General features: G+C 44.8%; 1 long non-coding RNA gene across 1 annotated transcript; it reads right to left on the bottom strand.

Moving 5' to 3' along the window:
* Positions 1-385: 385 nt before the first annotated feature.
* LOC143988785 (uncharacterized) lies at positions 386-9,771 on the bottom strand. Its single transcript, XR_013276911.1, has 3 exons — positions 9,649-9,771; positions 8,423-8,529; positions 386-496 (listed from the first exon to the last, which is right to left on the bottom strand). It is a non-coding gene; the product is annotated as an uncharacterized LOC143988785 (long non-coding RNA).
* Positions 9,772-21,743: the final 11,972 nt, after the last annotated feature.

Here is a 21,743-nt window from a genome sequence, read left to right on the forward strand (position 1 = left end):
TTTTCTTTTTTTACTTTTTTTTTTTTTACATAGTGACAGTATGTAAAAAAATAATAACTTTTAACTTTTTTTTCAAATCATGTAATTAATATATATATATATATATATATATATATATTTTTTTTTTTTTACATACTGTCACTAGTCAGTGTCCCTGCGTACCACCACACCAGTTATATGATGATGGTGTACTGCACTGGTGACAGTATATAAAAAAATAAAAAATTTTTTTTTTAAAAATGTTTTTTTTTATTATATTTCTGCATTTTCCAAAAAACTGTAACCAAAAATTACAACTTTAAAAAGTGCTTCATGTTTCTTACTAAAGACCTTTCTACCTGTCTACTTTGCAAAAAGTTGTCAGTTGGGGGAATATTTGTACTCACCTGGCATTTTTGGGCCTCAAGAAGATTGATTCATTTTCATATGGGTACAATGTTGCATGACCGAGCAATTGTCATTCAAAATGTGACAGCGCTGAAAGCTGAAAACTGGCCTGGGCAGGAAGAGGGTAAAAATGTCCATTATTGAAATGGTTAATATCCATAGCCTGGCCACAGTTCTATGTTAAGGCTGTGGCTACAGATGAAAATGTGAAACACAGTAAGTCAGTAAGACAAAAAAAAAAATTCTTAGTGTTAGGTGCTCTATTTTCCATACAATATTTTTGTAAAGGGAGTTGTTAACAGAGGGTTAAATCTTTTGCTATCAAGTCTCTAAATAACACATGTAGACATAGCCTTAAGATGGGGAACATTGCCCAACAAACACCATCTCTATGCTATTGATGAACAATTGATCTCCTTCTTACAGTCAAATCCATGTAGGAATTTAATCGGTAATACTTTCTGCTACAAAACTAAATGGTAAGATTGCACAGTTGTGGGAGATCAATTGCACAGCAAACTGACTTCAATTCTGCTGTGTTGCAGGTCACATAAAAAGCAATCTGAAGCAATATTGCATTGGATGGACAGAGATATTGGTCGCACAGTCAGGTGGTTAAAAATCCTGTGTAGACCCAGCATTAAGCTACCGTCAGATATTTTATAATCTAGCTGTTAGATCTTCCATGATCCTGTCTCGGAAGGTATTTTAAAAGAGGTATTGTTATATAAACGTGTGTTTGCACTGTGCAAACATACACTATATTACCAAACGTATTGGGGCGCCTGACTTTAAACGCTCATGAACTTTAATGGCATCCCTGTCTTAGTCCATAGGGTTCAATAATGAGTTGGTCCACCCTTTGTAGCTCTAACAGTTTTATCTCTTGGGAAGGCTGTCCACAAGGTTTAGGAGTGTCTCTATGGGGCTGTTTGACCAATCTTCCAGAAGTGCATTTGTGAGGTCAGGCACTGATGTGGACAAGAAGGCCTGACTCCCAGTCTCCGCTCTAATTCATCTCAAGGTGTTCTATCGATTGAGGTCAGGAATCTGTGCAGTTCAGTCAGTTCTTCCATCCCGAACTCGCTCATCCATGTCTTTATGGACATTGCTTTGTGCATTGGTCCAAATAATTTGGTGGAGGGGAGATAGGAGGTTGGTTGTTTTTCAGGGACTGGGTTTGGCCCCTTAGTTCCATTGAAGGGAACTCTTAAGGCGTCAGCATACCAAGACATTTTGGACAATTTCATGATCCTAACTTTATGGGAACAGTTTGGGGACGGCCCCTTCCCGACTGCGCACTAGTGCACAAAGCAAGGTCCATAAATACATGAATAAGCAAGTTTGGGGTGGAGGAACTTGATTGGCCTGCACAGAGTCCTGACCTCAACCCGATGGAACACCTTTGGGATAAATTAGAGCAGAGACTGAGAGCCAGGTTTTCTCGTCCAACATTAGTGCCCAACCTCACAAACGTGCTTCTGGAAGAATGGTCAAACATTCCCATAGACACACTCCTAAACCTTGTGGACAGCCTTTCCAGAAGAGTTAAAGCTGTTATAGCTGCAAAGGGTGGGCCAACTCAATATTGAACCCTATTGACTAAGACTGGGATGCCATTAAAGTTCATGTGCGTGTAAAGGCAGGTGTCCCAATACTTTTGTTATTATAGTGTATATGCTCATATCAGCACAAAGGGGAGGAGGAACACTAAACAGACAATACTGCAAGTTCCCTGTCTTGGGTAGTTACAGCAGAGGGGAAATCCAATGTCAATTGACCCCCCAAAAATGGGCAATAGATATCTGTCATGATCAGGTGAGGCATACACACATAAATATGAACATTTTCCAGGGTACAAAAAAAATGTAGTACAGTCCCAGACCACAACCTGGAAACTCTGTTAATGCTAACAACAACATACTAAAGTACTGGCAGCAAGATATTCAATTGTGGGTGCACAATACTAATAAATTTGTTCAGTGCAAATGGAGCAAAAAACAAATGTTTTTTAGGTTATTTCCTGTGCTGGACAAATGTTTTTCACGGATTTAAAATGGAAAATACCACATTTGGGCACTAGTTGATGAAAACATAGGAAATTCCTTTTTTTTGGGAAACAACTTTGGGGAAGGCCCTTTTCTGTTCCAACATGTGCTTGTGCACAAAGCCAGATACATGGCTTTTTTTTACCTTTATATTGGCTTTTAAAATGTACAAATACAGCAATTTAGAATTTGGATGAAAGGTTTAGCACCAGGAAACACTTTTTGAAAGATAAAAAGTGCATTTTATATACAACTATATGGATCAGACCAAAATGAGGAACAAATGAGTGGGAAGAGGGACAGAGGGACATTGCTCCAAATCAGGGACAGTCCCTCGAAATCAGGGACATTTGGGAGCTATGATAACTGTTTTTTTTTTTTTAATACCAAACATAACCTTTGCAATCACTTTATGTATCCGAAATGAACTCAAAGGCTGCCCGAACTTCAGAGTCAAAAGCAACACAAAAGCATATAATGTCCTGTTTGCTTCTGAGTCTGAAGCCAAAGTACATAAGGATATAAGGCTGATTATGTTCACAAGTGCAAAAAAAATAAAAAAAACAAAAAAATGTAAAACTAACATATTCCAATTTAAAATATGCACTCATTGAAAATTCCAATTAGTGTATCAGAAAGTAGTGTATCACACTTGGGAGTAATTTAGTAAAGAATGCCTATTGTATATTACACTATATAAGAACAATTAATACAATTGAGGGTAGGCAGTGCAAAAAAAAACTGGAAAGAGGATTATTCAGAGAACAGTTTAATCATTCTAAAAATACATGCACATGTTTCAACACCTACAAAATATACAAGCACACCAACAGACATTGATGAGACTGTATATTCCAATACCATTAAATGTTCATTCAATCTATCGCCATTCAGTCTATCACATTGCTGTATAATGCATAAGCAATAGAAATTATTAACAGTAACTTGCCAACACCACGGTTTATAATGCCCCTTTCACACAGACGTTCCAATCGGGTCCACCTGTCCGGTTTTCAGATGGACCCGATTTAAACCTCCGTTCTCCTCTATGGAGTGGCCAAAGAGACATATGGGGAACCGTTCCCTTTCCCTCTAGCGGATTAGATCGAATGGCAGTCAGGTGTAAATTGACAGGGACTCTGTTTACATCCAGCAGCCCATAGAGGAGAGCATCTGTGTCCATGTACGCTCAGCATAAGCGGAGCAGACATGGACCTGTCACTCTGTTGCTCAGCGGGGATCTGTCCGTTGATCCCCGCTGAGCAATGGGGTGACAGGTTCATGTCCCTGTTTGAAGGGGGCCTTAGAAGACTAGTTTGTTAGGCAACCAAAAACGCACAAGTTCCTGTCTGGCAGATATGATAGCTTCCATACTCTAATGCCACTTACACACGATCGGAATTCTCAAGGCTTTTCCGAACAAATTCCAACAGAATTCCGCTCAAGCTTGTGTTGCCTACACACAGTCACACCAAATTCCGACCGTCAAGAATGCGGTGATGTACAACACTACGACAAGCCATGAAAATTAAATTCAATGCTTCCAAGCATGCATTGAATTTTTTTCTCGCATGTTTCAGAAATTTGCGCGTCGGAATTGCCACAGATGATCGGAATTTCTGATAAAATTGAGAACATGCTCTCAATCTTTTGCTGGCCGAAATTCCGCCAGCAAAAGTCTGATAGAGCCTACACGTGGTCACATTTTCCGATGAAAAGCTCTCATCTGTCTTTTGCTGGCCAAATTTCTGATCATGTGTACACGGCATTACACTAATCAGAATGCGAACAGCAGCCACTATACAATTTCATACAGATGTAGCACCCTCCTAGCGTAGGATGCTAGGCAAATTTTTTTTTTGTGACTTTTGTAGTCAAGGGAGCAGTGATTGTTTGCTCCGATCTGTTCAGGGTTTCACAGGCTGAAGGCTTGACTGCTTCCCCTTACTTCTGGGAGAATATGGGGCTGGAGGAATTGAAAGACCAGTCTGAATATGTATCATGTTCTAGCTAATCCCTAAAGTGGAGTGCCCAGAAAGTGGCCGAGGAGGCGATACATAGATTGGAGCCCTGGAAAAAGGGTTTTTTCCTCGCCAGGGAGGCTGATAAGGACTCTGGGGCTGCTGCCCCCCCGTGACAGTCTGTAGCTGTTCCATTAGTCTCAATGGTGGCAGGACTAAGAACCTGAATAGGGATGAGCTTCGTGTTCGAGTCGAACGTACGTTCGACTCGAACATTGGCTGTTCGGCCGTTCGGCGAATTCCGAACGTTTGGGCCGTTCGCGTCAAAATTCGAGTGACGCGCGCGCGGACCACAATGCACTGCGGCGGCGCAGTGCATTGCTGCCCCATGATTGGCCAAGCATGCACTGTGACCCCGCATGCTTGGCCAATCGCAGCGCCGGCAGCGAGGAGAGCCATGATTGGCCACAGGCATCCTGCCTGTGGCCAATCATAGCTCAGGCTGTGTAGTGCACGCCCCACACTATATAAGGCCGCCTTTGAGGCGGCTTCGTGTAGTGTGTTACTTAGCATCTGAAGCAGTGGGTGTTCTGTGTACCTTCAACACAGTACACACCAATCGTTTTTGGCTGATTTCCTATCTTGCTGCTGTGTAGTGGTTGTTGTCTGTGCCCTGACTGCAGTATACACCACTATATTCACCTCACCTATATAGCTAGTGATCTAGCTTTAACCACTTAACAACTGCCCATTGCCGATTAACGGCTTCAGGGGGGTTGTTTAACTCTGAGAGGCCGTTAATTAACGGCCTCCCAGAATTCTGCTCTCGCGTGCCCCGAGGTGTGCGCACTCGAGAGCATCCGTGACCGCCGGGTCGCATCACGGATCACGGTAAACGGCCGCTCATAGCGGCCGTTTACCACGTGATTGCTCCGTCAAATGACGGAGTGATCACTTGGAAACAAACCGGCGTCATGTTATGACGCCTGTTCCTCCCTCCCCTCTCTGTACCAATCGGTACAGCGGAGGGGAAAGAGATCAGTGTCAGCAGCGATGTGGGCTGCATCTGCAGTGCCCACATCGCTGCTCACTGAATTTAACCCCTCAATTCCCTGCCAATACTCTGCAATACCAGTGCATACTCTGCTGTACCCTGCCATTACTCTGCAGTACCCCGCCATTACTCTGCAGTGCAGTACCCTGCCATTACTCTGCAGTGCAGTACCCTGCCATTACTCTGCAGTGCAGTACCCTGCCATTACTCTGCAGTACCCCCCATTACTCTGCAGTAACCCCCATTACTCTGCAGTAACCCCCATTACTCTGCAGTACCCGCCATTACTCTGCAGTACCCCCAATACTCTGCAGTACCCTGCCATTACTCTGCAGTGCAGTACCCTGCCATTACTCTGCAGTACCCCCCATTACTCTGCAGTAACCCCCAATACTCTGCAGTAACCCCCAATACTCTGCAGTAACCCCCAATACTCTGCAGTAACCCCCAATACTCTGCAGTACCCGCCATTACTCTGCAGTACCCGCCATTACTCTGCAGTACCCCCAATACTCTGCAGTACCCTGCCATTACTCTGTAGTACCCCCCCAATACTCTGCAGTACCCTGCTATTACTCTGTAGTACCCCGCCAATACCCCGCCAATACTCTGTAATACCCTGCCATAAATTGCCATACCCAGCCATACTCAGAGATACCCAGCCATACTCGGTGATACCCTGAAATACCCAGCCATAGACGCCCCCCACCCCTCACCGCCCTCCGGTGCTTCTACCAACTCGCCAGTACGATCAAAGCCAGAATCTTTTTTTTTTTTTTTATTTCAGGCTTCCCAGCCTAGAGGTGAGATGTGGGGTCATATTGACCCCCCAGATTTCACTGTAAAGAGGACCTGTCACCCCATATTCCTATTACAAGGGATGTTTACATTTCTTGTAATAGGAATAAAAGTGATCAAAAATATATTTTTGGGGAAAAAAATGTCAAACTAACATAAATAAAGTAAAATGAACAATAAAAAAATAAAAATAAAAATTAAAGCGCCCATGTCCCCATGTGCTCGCATGTGCCACACATGTGAGGTATCGCCGAGAATGTTAGAGCGAGAGCAATAATTCTAGTCCTAGACCTCCTCTGCAACTCAAAACATGTAACCAGTAAAAAAAAAAATAAAGCGTCGCCTATGGGGATTTTTTAAGTAGCGACGTTTGGCGCCATTCCACGGGCATGTGCAATTTTGAAGAGTGACATGTTTGATATCTATTTACTCAGCATAACTTCATCTTTCACTTTATGCAAACATTGGGCTAACAAGTGGTTAATAATAGAGCTTGCAGTCAGTAGTGTTAGGAGATAGTGCGTGCTGTCTGCGTGCTCTGTACCCAGTACATACCGCTATAATATAGGGCAGGCTCCAACTTACAAACATCTCCTACTTGCAAATGCAAGGAGACAGCAGCAAGTGAGATGAAAAAAGATGGACGACAAAACAAATTATACAGGGGTGATAACCCTTCCCTATGTTTTCCAAAAAGCTTAAAAATAGTTTTTTTGACTGGAGCTACACTTTAAAAATGTACCGGTTGAAAATGACAAACAGATTCAACTTAACACAACAAACCTACACAGTCCCTGTCTTGTTTGCACCGCCTGTATACTGCTGTTCTGAGTATATAGGGCCTGGGGGCCACACGCATTTCCTTTTTTTAATATGGGTACGGGGTTCCCCTTAATATGCGTACAAGACCCAAATAGGCTGGTAATGGGCAGGGAGGGCTACCCATGCCATGTTTCTCAATGATTTTCAACCATATTGCAGGAACCAGATATAACATTAAAACCGCAAGCAGTTTTAAATGGTGTTATTTCCGTTTAATGTCATTTTGTGCAGGGACTGTTCTAAACACGGGAAACACGTGGCACTTCACAGGCATACTACAGACACCCCCCAGGCACCATATTTAAAGGAATATTTCACTTTTTTTTTTCACTTTAATCGTCATTAAAATCAGTGCTCCCGCCAAAACGGCAGTTTTTAAAACTTTTTTTTGCAGTGACCCATGTCCCCTGAGGCAGGAGGCAGGTCCCCAAACCCTTTTTAGGACACTATCTTGCATATTAGCCGTTAAAATTAGCACTTTCCAATTCGAACGTTCGAGTCCCATAGACTTCAATGGGGTTCTAACGTTCGTACCGAACGCGGGGGTCGTTCGCAAGTTCTGGTGCGAACCGAACCGGGGGGTGTTCGGCTCATCCCTAAACCTGAATCAACTTTTCTGAAGGGCTGGCTGTGGGACTTCACCTTATGGAATTTGGTTTGGAGAAAAGTTGTCTTCACTACTGGGATGTGTCCAGAGGCAGGTAAAAGTTGCATGACTGTCCTGAGGATTTGTGAGTACTAACCCTGAGTTGTGATCCCTGGTGACTGTGTGCTTCTTTGGGATAGAAGGGCCAGAGAGAGATATGGACTGAGATGGTTCTCATAGGGTCTCAGAGTATTAGTCATTTCCCTGTGTCTTCAGCAGAATTTATGAATAGGAGTTTGGGGAAAAGTATTCTCCTGTTACTGTGCAGCATTTTGGAGTATCCCATGCCCTAACCCATCTCCTGTTTGAAGTTCTTCAAGCATTAAAAAAAATAAAAATATATCCCCTAGACTAAGGTATTGGATCTGGTCTACATGAACTGATGCTTGCAGGGATGGGCAGCCTCTATACTATTTAGGAAGAACCAGCTATTACCAGCGGCCCCTACGGGAGTAGCGCTACACAGATTAAAAGCAATGTTATGACCGAGCATACAGGTATCAGTAATATGTTGCAACAATCTCTTTAGAAGAACTGATTATTAGTCTGGTAAGCAGAAGGCCACTTCTTCATTTTGTATATGTACCATCCCCAAGCAGGAAAAGCATAGAAATATGTATGAAAGCAAAAATGACAAAAGACAAGAAATAAAATGACATAGAGAAATTTGGTTATTTCCTATTAAAATAAAAAGAGGTAAACATACCAATTAAAATGACTGTTTGGACAGTATTGTTTCATCTACTTGGTTGGACTTCCATAACTGTCAGCTCCCCCATGCTTAACTTACAGGACATTAAGGCACAGTAAGTGCTGAAACTGAAAAAAAAGTTTAAAAGTGTATCTGAGAGATGAAGATAGACAACTCCCACAGACATCTATAAATGTAAAAAAAAACAATGTAGGCTGCGTCAGTCGGATCTAAGTAAGTGTACATCTATGGAGGTCAAAAGGATGAATGCACTGTGCGTTAAAATGCATTTGCCATTAAGGCCTCATGCACAATACAACTCTTCTATTCACCTTTCTCCTGGAAGAAGAAAGCCACATTTTTTCAAACAATTGTAGGCAGGAGTGAGCCAGGTGGTTCATTAGAGGGAAGGAATGACACATGGGAGTCAGGTTTAAAAGGAAGTATATTGTCAAGAATGTTTCAACCACACTGTAACATATGGCCACTGTCCCCACCTAAAACTAGCATTCACAGTAAGGTGCACATGGAAGGATGCTGCATGAAAGACAAAACCAAAGAAAATTCCAAGCTCAACTCACCAGCCAGCCTGCAACCAACGAAATTATCCTGTCTAACAGTATGCTTTAAAAACAGGGGTTTCATTTGCACACTTTTGAAAATACATGCATAAGCTGCACTGGCTACTTCACGGCACCCCAGTATTATTTGCAGTCCTAACTCTATACATTTTTTGAGAGCCTCCGTAGTAGAAGCACATGCATTATAATCGATAGGCAGAAGGCAGCTGAGCCTGGAGGGAGCCCACTTCCCCTAAAAGGCACAGGGGTGGACTGGAGACCCAGCATAAAGTGCAATGGCAGCAAAGGTGTCAAGTACGTCCCCTCACCAGTATTCCAACAGTACAAACAAATAGCAACTGCCCCCACCCATAACTGGCCTTTGCAGTAAGAAGCACATGGAAGGGCAATGCATGCAAGACAAAACCAAAGAAAATTCCAAGCTCAACTCTCCAGTCAGACTGCAACCAACCAATATTTCCTGTCTGACAGGCTCTGCATCCTACGCATGTATTTGCAAATGTGTGAAAACTAAACCCCTGCTTTTAATGAAAACTGTTAGACAGGATAATTTGGTTGGTTGCAGGCAGGCTGGTGAGTTGAGCTGGGAATTTCCTTTGGTTTTAATTTATAAACGGTAACAGGGTTTATGCAGAGGCTTTAACTGTCAGAAATACTCACAGATAATATTACAGTACTTGCGGAGAGCGATGCTTGAGAACCGACAGCATCTGGCATAGAAGGCAGCTAACAGGCAGTATGCAACATGCCACTAATAACGGGAGGTTCCACATAGCAGTAATATAGAACATCCCCTATACTGTCTCTCCTCCTCTAGAAACTCTCCCTACATTATGCAAGTTCTCTCTATCCAGCAGGTTCCTGTTCTTAACCTAACAACATGCAAAATGCGTGCCAGCTGCAGTGAGTCAGTGCTTTCTATAAGCACAGCCCTCACTAAAAATGGCCATGGACTTCATCCAGGGCAGCTGCCTCTAATTGGACAGCTACTCACCTGATGACATATATGGGGACATGAGAGGAACATGAGTCACCCTTTCTGCATGGCAGTTGCAGACAGAGCAACTTGTGTAGGGAGGACAACCTACACCTTCCTAAACATGTTTAGGCACGTTCAGACGAGGCGCGTCAAGTATTTGGTGTTCATTCATTTCTTTGGCCAGAATATTAGTTTACAATGGGCATTGAAATAAATGAAGGCTTAAACATGCACGTTTAAATGCGTTTCACACTTACTGACCTTTAGGCATGTCAGACATTCTTCTCATGCCTCCTGAATGAACTGGCCTTGTTTTTTTTTTCCTGCCTCTAAACGCCTGCGTGCATGGACACATAGGCAACATAGAGGGTCAGAAAAAAAGGTCTAAGCCCTTGTACACACACGGTCGGACATTCCGACAACAAAATCAAAAAAAAAAAAAAGGATTTTGTCCGAAACTGGTGTTGCATTCAGACAAAGTTGTCGGAAAATCCGATCGTTCTGAACGTGATGATGCAATTTCGTTACGACGGGACGGGACTACGTTCAGGCTAGTAGCCAATAGCTTTGGTCTAGGAATTTGATCTGAGCATGTGTGGCACTTTCTCTGCAAACGATCGGACAAAGTCCGATTGGATCATGTTGTTGGAAAGTTTTATAGCCCAGCTCTAAAACTTTATCGGTCGGATAATCAGACGGAAACAGTCCAATGGAGCCCACACACGGTCGGATTATCTGACAACACGATCCGATCGGACATTTTCTGTCGGGATGTCCGACCGTGTGTACAAGGGCTTACACCCTTACAAGCAATGCTTTCAACACCTCACATGCATGAGGCCTTAAGGGCATGATAGCTAGGGAAAAAACAAATTGGTGCCCTCTTCTTTTGGTGTCCTAAGCACATGCTTATTGTAATTAATGATTTATCCAGCCCTGGGTGTTCATAAAGCCAGGACATACCATTTTTTTCATCTGCATGTAGCTCCTAATGCATACTATCAGAAGGAATAAGGAAGCATGAAGCAGAAATGTTGAAGGGAAGTAAACATGATGTGTCTTTCATCTGCTGCATTCAGTTTCCTTGATGGACTACTGCATCTATGGACCTCAACATTGCCTGTTTCTTTGTTCGTCTTCAAAAAAGCTTGAAAAGCGCATCTTGAAATCCCAGTCTGATTTAAAATCTTTGCCTGGGAGAGACCTTGTTGATGCAGTAAAACTACTTTGTGTTTTGTCACTGTGCTCAGTATTTCCATGGTGTGTGATTTTGGCTGTTCCTCACCCAGTTTAAAGCATCCTACACAGCTGTTTCTGTTTCATTTAATGGCTACTTCAACATTCATATGAAATTTATAATCATTAGCACCTGCTTGGTAATAATTACAGTACAGAATACATTTAGGATGGGACTCTGTATATACACCCAAACAGTGGCGGCCGGTACTTTTTGGGTAGGCATACAAACCACCCTCCCTCCCCCCTCCATTTGGTTCGGTCACTCGGTCGATCGCCGAACAAACCCCCCCATTGCTCATCCGTCCGCCCACCAGCCCTGCACTTACCCCATTCAGGTCAGTGGACAGCTTCAGTGGCTTCCCCCTGTGTTTCCTCCTCGGCACCTTACCCCCTGCTTCTGCTCCTGGCCAATATGGTCACTTCCTGGTTGGCCAGGAGGAGAAGCAGAAAGACAATAGCGAATATTAACTCACTATTGTCACACAACTGGGTTGGCTAGGGACGCAGTGCTCTGTGCCCCGACTCCACCCTTTTTGAAGCCAATTAGAGCCTCAGGCTCTAATCACGTGCTTCAAAAACAAAAAAAAAACATTGAAATTCAAGAGTCCGGCACCCTGCATGTATACTTGGGTGCATAGATTAGGTGGGGGCTGTCCCTGTGCCCCTAATGGAGTGGCCACCACTGCCACCAAAAGTAATAACACCTTATTTTTTTGGATTTGTCAGCTTGGGTTGGTTTGATTGGATTTGTGCATGTCAGCTATGGAGGGTTTCCTTCACCCCTTCCCCACAGGCTGCCCCAGACCCCACATTTGGGAAAGCAGCACTACCTCCTGGCCTTATGTGGATGCCATATAACGTATGTATTTTCTGAGATAATGTTACTTACCCCTTATCACATAGTTGGCTTATCGTTCCCATATTCCACTGAACCTATGTCTCTGATTATGACTGTATGAAATTATGTTTGTTTATGTTATTAATCTGAATATTTTATTTGTTTGCAGTTTTAACATTACATTTTGCTATATGTAAATACAAGAAAGGCCAAAGAGGTCCTGAGGAAGTGACATTCCTGTGAAACGTGTCGACCCTATTTCTATACCTCTTAGACACTTCAAGCAGGATGACCCAGAGATGTTTTCCAGATATTTATGTCTGAGTATATGCATGGGATAAGTCATTTTTTTTATGAGATATGAAATGATCATGAGCTTTTATGCCTTTTGATATATAAATAAAAAATTGGATTTGTTTAAAAATAAGGTGTTAGTACTTTTGGGGGTATATACAAAGTGCCGTCCTATATGTATTTTGTATTGTAGTATTTAATTAGGGATAATATCTTCTCAAGTAGTATCACCACTTTGCTTGTTTATATTGCTTGGTGTAATTGGTTAATCATACACCTGACTCTAATCCTACAAAATTCCTGATTGTGCAAGTGTAAAGTCCCGACGGGAAATGTTCGATGACAGGCTGTTGTCGGTAAATGCGACCATGTGTATGCTCCATCGGACAATTTTTGTTGGACTTTCCGCTAGCAAGTTTTCAAATTCTCCGCAGACAAATGTGTGTTGTCGGATTCTCTGAGTGTGTGTACACAAATCCGTCGTTACAAACACGTACACAAGTCCAAAGTACAAACACGCATGCTCGGAAACAAGGATGAGCCAGAAGCGGTCGGTCTTGTAATCTAGCATTTGTAATGGAGAATTAACATTCATGACGTGCCAAATTATTAAATCTCCAAATGCAGCGCTTAATTCTCTTCTTTAATGGGATAATAATGAAGCTGCTTTGTTGGTGATACAGATGGAGTTATTGCAAATACATTTTCAATGGCTTTTTATTAATATGCTTTTTTTTTTTTTTATTTGGGCAAGTTACCACAACACCATTATCCCGTAGTTTTGTAAGATCAAAGATACAACAACGTTGATGTCCCTTTTCAATTTTATATTGTATTTTTTAAAATTTAACTGCTACTCCCAAACTGTCGTTTGAAGTAAAACACATAGCCAAGTATTATTCTCCACTATTGTTTTATTGTGCATAAAAAAAAAAAAAAAAAAAAAATTAGACATGCTATCTGCAAATAGAACTTAACCAAAAAGTGCATTCTATGCATCCAAAAATATAGAAAATATAACAAATTAAATCATTATTCAACCAAAAAAATAATATCAAAGCAATAACTCCAAGGCCAATAATAAATAACATGTTATCTCCTCCGATTCAGCAACATGTCTGGTTGACGAACGGCTCTTCAGAAATAAACTGAAAAGCATGAAGTGCAAAGTGCGAAATGAAACCTGCGAAATGAAAAGCGCAAATCAACACTCACCAAACTTCTACTAACGCGAAATTAGCAGAAGGAGCCCAAAGGGTGGTGCAAAAGAGCTGAAAAACCACATAGTAAGTCTAGTACATCACTACGTTTATAAGACAAGACAAGTTTGGGCCAACGCCCTTTGGACAAAATTCCACATTGGCGGAAAGTCCGATCATGTGTACGAGGCATAAGAATTGATGCTGGTTTGACGCCAAAGGACAGTCACACCAAATATTGATTTTATTTAGATTTTTCTTCTGTTTGCTCACTTTACATTTTGTAAATCCATTATTTATCTTAAGCCGCGTACACACGGGCAGACTGTATGGCCTACTTAGTCCGTCATACAATCCGACGGACAGTCCGTCCTACTATCGAATGAACGCACTTGACGACACACGGATAGCCAAACAGTCCGTCGAAAGCTTGCGCGATGACGTGTACAGCACGTACGACGGGACTAGAAATAGGAAGTCGAATACACAGCAATGCAACCTTCCGCAGTGTAAATCCTTTCTGAGCATGCGCCATTCTTAGTCCGTCGAACTAGCCTACTGACGAGCGGATTGTCCGCTGAAACCAAAGTATGACGGACAGAATTTCGAAAAATCCGAAATACTTAGTACGCCAGACTGCACGCTGAAAAAGTCCACTGAAGCCCACACACGAGCGGACTGTCCGCTGAAATGTGTTTCGACTGACTAAGTAGGCCATACAGTCCGCCCGTGTGTACGCGGCTTTAGTCTCAGAGCTTTCCCTTTTTAAGACATCATCATATCTCAATTTTTTTGAGTCCCCAGGGAAAAAAACCCTATAGAAATATTTTTTTATTGTTGTTATTTTTATCATTGCTACATAATATTATCTATCTATCTATCTATCTATCTATCTATCTATCTATCTATCTATCTATCTATCTATCTATCTATCTATCTCTTTAGAGTTTTCTGTCTTAGAGACATTACATGAAGCAGTCTAATTCAGTAGAAGTCATTGTGGGTCATCGGAGAACATTCGTATTCATTGTATCACATCCTCAATGACTCCCGGATCAAAGGATGCCAATGAACAAGAAATGTATCTGTTTAGGATTCAGATCTGCCTGCATAACTGTTTACTTTCCCTTATGTATAAGCCCTGCAGCTGTCAGGAAGTGCGCAGCTACCAGGCGATGGGGGTGAGCAGTAATGAAGGTTCTTCCTATTCATCCCATCTTTCATCTGCTCTCCTCTTCCCATCCCCTCCACAGCCTCTCTTTATTTACCAACCTATCTGCCGGTTCATCTCTATTCTCTATTGTCCTACCTATTACTGTGTATGCACATTCTGAACACAGACATATTGCACTGTGAAACCCTTATCCACAGTCAAACACACAGCAATTATGCAGTGGCTGCAGAGCTGAATATTCTGGATCAGAAATGGAAATTGCTGAGAAGATGGGGGAGATTGGTCCCTGGTGATATCCCTGCCTTTCAGTGTTCCCTACTTTGGGCCTGAACACCTTTTTCCAGCAGAACTGTCATGGCGATATATAGCTGTGTAAGCACTAGAGTTACCTAAAATCATTGGAAATATTTTAAAAATGCTGACTCCTACAATACATTACTACAGACACCATTTCTTGGAATTTACATTATATGCAGAGGTACAGTGTAACCCAACAGAAATGATAGATGTATCCCCGAGCTATAAAGAGTCTTCCGACTCCTCTCATCCCCCTCTTCACCCTCTTATTCTTACAGATTTCTTGATATATTTAGCCACGCATGTCTATAGGAGGTCAATAGGAAAAACACGATATTACCAAAAGTATTGGGACTGCTTCCTTTACATGCACGTAATGTCATCCCAGTCTTGGTCCGTAGGGTTCAATATTGAGTGGGCCCACCCTTTGCAGCTATAACAGCTTCATCTCTTCTGGGAAGGCTGTCCACAAGGTTTAGAAGTGTGTCTATGGGAATGTTTGACGCGCGTCAGAAGCGTGTTTATAAGGTCAGGCACTGAAGTGGATGGGAAAGCCTGGCTTTCCGGCTCTGCTCTAATTCACACCAAAGGTGTTTTATTGGGTTAAAGGCTAAGTTCACCTTTACAGAAAAATCTGTAAGGTGAACTCACACAGGACCCCCTACTCAACCCCCCCAGTCCCGCTGACCTGCAGCGCAGTGATCTCCCATTATGAGCCAGCTATAGCTGCCTCACCAGTCCGGGGCTTAGAAATCCCCACAGCTTAATCTACTAAATGTACTCTGTCAGGAGGATGGCCTTCTGGAAAAGGCAGCAGTTTTCCCTTGATCATGTTGCTGGTTTGCTAACAGTTTCTTCACAACATCTATAAATTCCTCCGGCTGCTGTTGTTTGGTTCGTCTTTTAGATCTTTGAGGGTTCCCTAACAACTGAGGCTCGGGGCATGTTTCTGGGGTTCCAGGTTCAGTATCCTCAAATTAATTATACAATTTTATGAATCCTCATTAATAAGAGTCTCATCCTGGTCATCCTCATGCCGCGTACACACGAGCGGACTTTTCAACATCCAAAGTCCGAAGGACCGAGTCCGTCAGACTATCCGATCGTGTGTGGGCTGCAACGGACTTTTGATTCACCAAAGTCTGACGGACTTTAGAATATGGAACATGCTTCAAATTTTTCCGAGGGAACTCCGCCGGACCCGGTCCCCTTCGAAAACTCCGCTCGTGTGTATGCTACTCCGACGGACTAAAACCGACGCTAGGGCAGCTATTGGCTACTGGCTATGAACTTCCTTATTCGAGTCGGGTCGTACGTCATCACGTTCGAATCCGTCGGAGTTTAGTGTGATTGTGTGTGGCCAAGTCCGTTCGGCCGAAAAGTCTGTCAGAACTCCGTCGGAATTCCAGCAGAACTCCGACGGAACTCCTTTGGAAGTCTGTCGGACTTAAGTCCGCTCGTGTGTACGGGGCATCAGTGTCTGAGGAACTACAGTAAATATACAATTCTAAATAACTACTCCTTTGTCCCTAAGTGAATCTGTATGGGAGTGGTTTATAATTATCAGGCAGCTTCTGCACCTACAGAGTTCTAATAAGGAACGCAGTAGGGTCTGCATCCCTTTAGACATGATTTCCCTTTAAGAGTGTATCACCAAAAATGTAATTTAGCCACTAAAATGTAGTTGAATCTCCACATTGCTTCTGACAACCTCCCTCCTGGGGAGAGGACAGGCTTGTATGATCTTATGAATGACACCACCTTTCATGATCTGTAATGCTGAAAAAGGCGGTATGGTGGTAGTACAAAAAACGGTCATTGTCCCAATCTATAATTGGTCTTCATAGCAAGGAGCTAGGAGAGGAGGAGGGGCTGGAAGAGCAAACGCATGTCAAATAAAACCAAAGAATTTCCAAGCTCAACTTACCAACCAGCCTGCGACCAATCGTATTGACCTAATGGTATGCGTTAAAAACAGGGGTTTAGATGCACACATTTGCAAATACACACATAAGCTGCAGGCTCCGGCAAGGCACCCTGTATCCTGCAGACCCTACCTCTAACTTTTAAGAATCTCCAAAGTGGGAGCACATGTATTCTAATGGATAGATGAAGGGCAGATGACTGGAGTGAGCCCACCCCTACTTAAAGTGGTAGTAAATCCGCTGAAATGTTTTTTCTGTTTTTTTTTTCTTTACACCCGCAAGGCAAAAGGCATAATGAGCTAGTATGCACCAGTCAGCCGGCCACCTTCTCCACCGCTCTTCCTCTGACTGAATGAAGCCTCAGCAACACATTGTCCAGCACCAGGAAATTGTAACCTCCCGGGTCTGAAAATGCATTGCACAAGGTCTCCTGAAGATGTTACATCCTCTGCTCCCTCTGCGAAGGCTGGATAAATTCTGCAATCTTACCCTTGTAACATGGATCAAGAAGGGTTGCCAGCCAGTAATGATCCCTCTCCTTTATACCACGAATCCTAGGGTCCTTTTGCAGGCTTTGCAGAATCAGGGAGGCCATGCAGCGTAAGTTTGCAGAGGCATTCAATTCTGAGTCCTCTGGGTCACTAAGGATCCGTAACTACTTCTTCCCAGCCACGTACAACTCCTTGGGATTCTGCGTACTGAAAACCATCCCTTGAAGACTGCTGCTGAGTGTTATCCTCTACACCTATGCTGAAACAATCCTCCTCCTCCTCCTCTTCTTCCTGTGTGTTTGGCGTGCTAGCAGGAATGCTATCTGGATAAAGGGAGCCTTGAGTGGTAAGGAAGTCCTCCTCTTCCTCCCGCTATTCTGGCTCAAGTGCCCCGTCAAAGAATCCACAAAGCATGTGCTCCAACAGGAAGACTAGAGGGACAGTATCACTGATGCATGCATTGTCGCTCACCATCCTTGTGGCCTCCTCAAATGGTGACAGGACAGTGCATGCATCCTTGATCAGTAGCCACTGGCGCATCGTAAAGAAGCCAAGCTCCCTTGACCCTGCCCTGGTACCATTCTCACACATGTACTCATTGATGGCCCTCTGCTGTGTGTGCAGATGCTGCAGCAATGCCAACGTTGAGTTCCAGCCAGTGGGCAGGTCACAAATGAGGCAGTTGGTGGGCAGGTTGCATTCCCTTTCAATGTCAACCAGCCCAGCACTGGCATTGTATGACCAACGGAAATGACCACAGACTTTTCTGGCCTGCCTCAGGATCCTGTAAGCCTAGGTACCTGTTCAAGAACCACTGCACCACCAAATTCAGGATGTGTGCTAAACATGGAACATGGGCCAAGTGTCCCTGTTGGAGGGCAGAGAGAAGGTTGGTGCTATTGTCACATAAAACCGTTCCTGGCTGAAGCTGGCGTGGCATCAACCACCTCTGAGCCTGCCCCTACAGAGCTGACAGAATCTCTGCCCCAGTGTGGCTCCTGTCCCCTAAGCAGAAAAACTCAAGCTTCGCATGGCATCTTTTCGGACTGTAGTGCAAATCCGCAAAATGTAAAAAGCACTAAAAATGCATAGGTGTGAATCAGGCCTAAGTGTTTATACAGCATGTTAAGTTTTCAGCAATTTGCTATTGCCTGACACCAAGAGAAAAAATAAAAAGGTGATGGAGTGCGAGCTCCAGCTGATTGACAGCCTCAGCTCCTGTCCCCCTATATAAGGGTTTACAATCACTTTAATGTAGGATAAACCAAGGTGTTAGCTCTCTGTGCATTTTTTTATTCTTTAGATTTATGTGTCTATCACACAGTAATTATAGAGGATTTTATTTGGCACAATGACTTCAGACTGTGTAGAGCAGGTATGTTAAAAGTCCGGCCCGCGTTCCGGTTTAATGTGGCCCCCCTGGTAATTTGTGTATACATATACACACACACATATATATACACCTTTTGTGGCTCCCAGGGCCACAAAAGATATATACTGTATTAATCAGCGCTACCTCAGAGGGGACAGGGAGGGGGTGAAATGAACGCCGTCAGATTGCATACAGCAGTATCTCCTGTTTACTCAGCATCTGTAATAGGAAGTCCCGTCACCTGGGCTGCCATTGGAGGATTGTTCTGTCTATCATAGGAGGTGGGACTTTTTAATAAAGAGGCCACCATGTAAACAGGCGATTCTCCTGTATGAAATTTGTTGGCGCTCGTTTCGCCCCGTCCCTCTCTCCTCTGAGGCTGCAGATGGGCATCGATCAGGCTGCACTCATGGCAATGGTAAGGCTGCATTCATGGCACACGTGGAGCTGCATTCATGACAATGGTGAGGCTGCAGATGGGCACCAATTAGGCTGATTTGCTGGGCACCGACCCCTATTTTGCTTCACAGTTCTTTATTTAAAATGTAAGTTTTTTTCCTGAAACTTCCCTCTTAAAGTGAAGGGAGGTGTTATATGTCTGTGCGTGGTATACTCCAATAAATACGTTATATCCAAATAACACGACAAGCTCATCCTTAAGCCGCGTACACACGTAGCCGTCTGTCCGACGTACTTAGTCTGGCGGACTTCCGCCAGACTGTCCGTCGGAATTTCCGAACGGGCTACTTGCCCACACACGGCACTTTTTCAGCGGACTAATACGGCGTACTAAGTCCGCCGTACTATCCGCCGTACTTTCAAAATGAACGGACTCGCCCCCACACACGCGGAGGAAAGTCCGCTCATTTCGAGCGCGTCTCCAGGTAGGCGGGGCCCGCGAAGGAGACGACGCTGGCCCCGCCGCCTGGTATGGACTTAAAGGGGAACCCCAACGCCGAAAAAAATCCACAACAGACCCTTGTCCGAGCACGCTACCCGGCCGGCCAGGAAAGGGGGGTGTGTGAGCGCCCCCCCTCCTGAGCCGTACCAGGCCGCGTGCCCTCAACATGGGGGGTGCCTTGGGGAAGGGGGGGCCGCACCCCCCCACCCCAAAGCACCTTGTCCCCATGTTGATGAGGACAAGGGCCTCTTCCCGACAACCCTGGCCATTGGTTGTTGGGGTCTGCAGGCGGGGGGCTTATCGGAATCCGGGAGCCCCCTTTAATAAGGGGGCCCCCGGATACCGGCCCCCCACCCTATGTGAATGAGTATGGGGTACAATGTACCCCTACCCATTCACCTGTAAAATAAAAGTAAAAAAAAAAACACAACACACAAGATAAAATACTTTATTGCACAGCTCCGGGGGTCTTCCGTCTTCAGGGGTCTTCTCGCCGGACTCCTCCGCTATCTTCTTGTAGCTCTTTTGCTAGTGGAGGAGTCCGGCTTTCTTCCTCGCCGCCGGCCTCTTCTCCCGACTTCGGGGGTCTTGTCCCCCTCTTCGGTTCTTCTGCCGGGCCACCGCGCCTTCTTATAGCTCTTTTACAGGCGGTGGCCTGGTCTTCTGTCGCCGCCGCCGCCTTCCGTTCTTCTTCTTCTTCTCCAGGAGATGTTGACTTGACGATCTCTCCGGCCGCAATGCCAGGGACACCCTGCGCTGCCACTTATATAGGGACAAGGGGCGGTGTCACATGGCTTTATGTCACATGGGTTGGTCACATGGGTTGATGTCACATGGGGACTGTGACATCGTAAGGGGGAGGGGTCACCATGTGACACCAACCCATGTGACATAAAGCCATGTGACACCGCCCCTTGTCCCTATATAAGTGGCCGCGCAGCGCGTCCCTGGCATTGAGGCCGGAGAGAGCGTCGAGTCAACATCTCCAGGAGAAGAAGGAGAAGAAGAAGAAGAAGAAGAAGAAGACGAATGGAAGGCGGCGGCGACAGAAGAACCGAAGAGGGGGACAAGACCCTCGAAGTCGGGAGAAGAGGCCGGCGGTGAGGAAGAAAGCCGGACTCCTCCGCTAGCAAAAGAGCTACAAGAAGAAAGCGGAGGAGTCCGGCGAGAAGACCCCCGAAGACGGAAGACCCCCGGAGCTGTGCAATAAAGTATTTTATCTCGTGTGTTGTGTTTTTTTTGTGCTTTTATTTTACAAGTGAATGTGTAGGGGTACATTGTACCCCATACTCATTCACATAGGGTGGGGGGCCGGTATCCGGGGGCCTCCTTATTAAAGGGGGCTCCCGGATTCCGATAAGCCCCCCGCCCGCAGACCCCGACAACCAACAGCCAGGGTTGTCGGGAAGAGGCCCTTGTCCTCATCAACATGGGGACAAGGTGCTTTGGGGTGGGGGGGGCGAGCGGCCCCCCTTCCCCAAGGCACCCCCATGTTGAGGGCACGCGGCCTGGTACGGCTCAGGATAGGGGGGGCTCGCTTGCCCCCCTTTCCTGGCCGGCCGGGTAGCGTGCTCAGACAAGGGTCTGTTGTGGACTTTGGGGGACCCCCACGCCGATTTTTTTCGGCATTGGGGTTCCCCTTTAAGTCCATACCAGGCGGCGGGGCCAGCGACGTCTCCTTCGCGGGCCCCGCCTACCTGGAGACCCGCTCGAAATGAGCGAACTTTTCTCCGGGCGGGAAAAGTCCGCTCATTTCAAAAGTAGAGCGGACTGGCATACACACGGCCGGATTGTCCGCCGAAATGCGAGTACGGCGGGCAGATTGGTGTGCAACACGGCATTCTAAGTCCGCCGTACTTTCAGGTCAAAAAAGTATGCAGGAGGCTACACACGGGGGGATTGTTTGGCGGACTTGAGTTTGCCGGACTTTTCCACCCGATTGTTTGATCGTGTGTACGCGGCATTAGTCTCCCGAGTGGTGCTTGGGGATTTGTTGGGACCACAAAAGATATATATTATATTATATATATATATATATATATATAT

The sequence above is a fragment of the Lithobates pipiens genome, unplaced genomic scaffold (genome assembly GCF_037356315.1).
Source record: "Lithobates pipiens isolate NorthernLeopardFrog02 unplaced genomic scaffold, aLitPip1_a1.2 Scaffold_1, whole genome shotgun sequence".
NCBI lineage: Eukaryota > Metazoa > Chordata > Amphibia > Anura > Ranidae > Lithobates > Lithobates pipiens.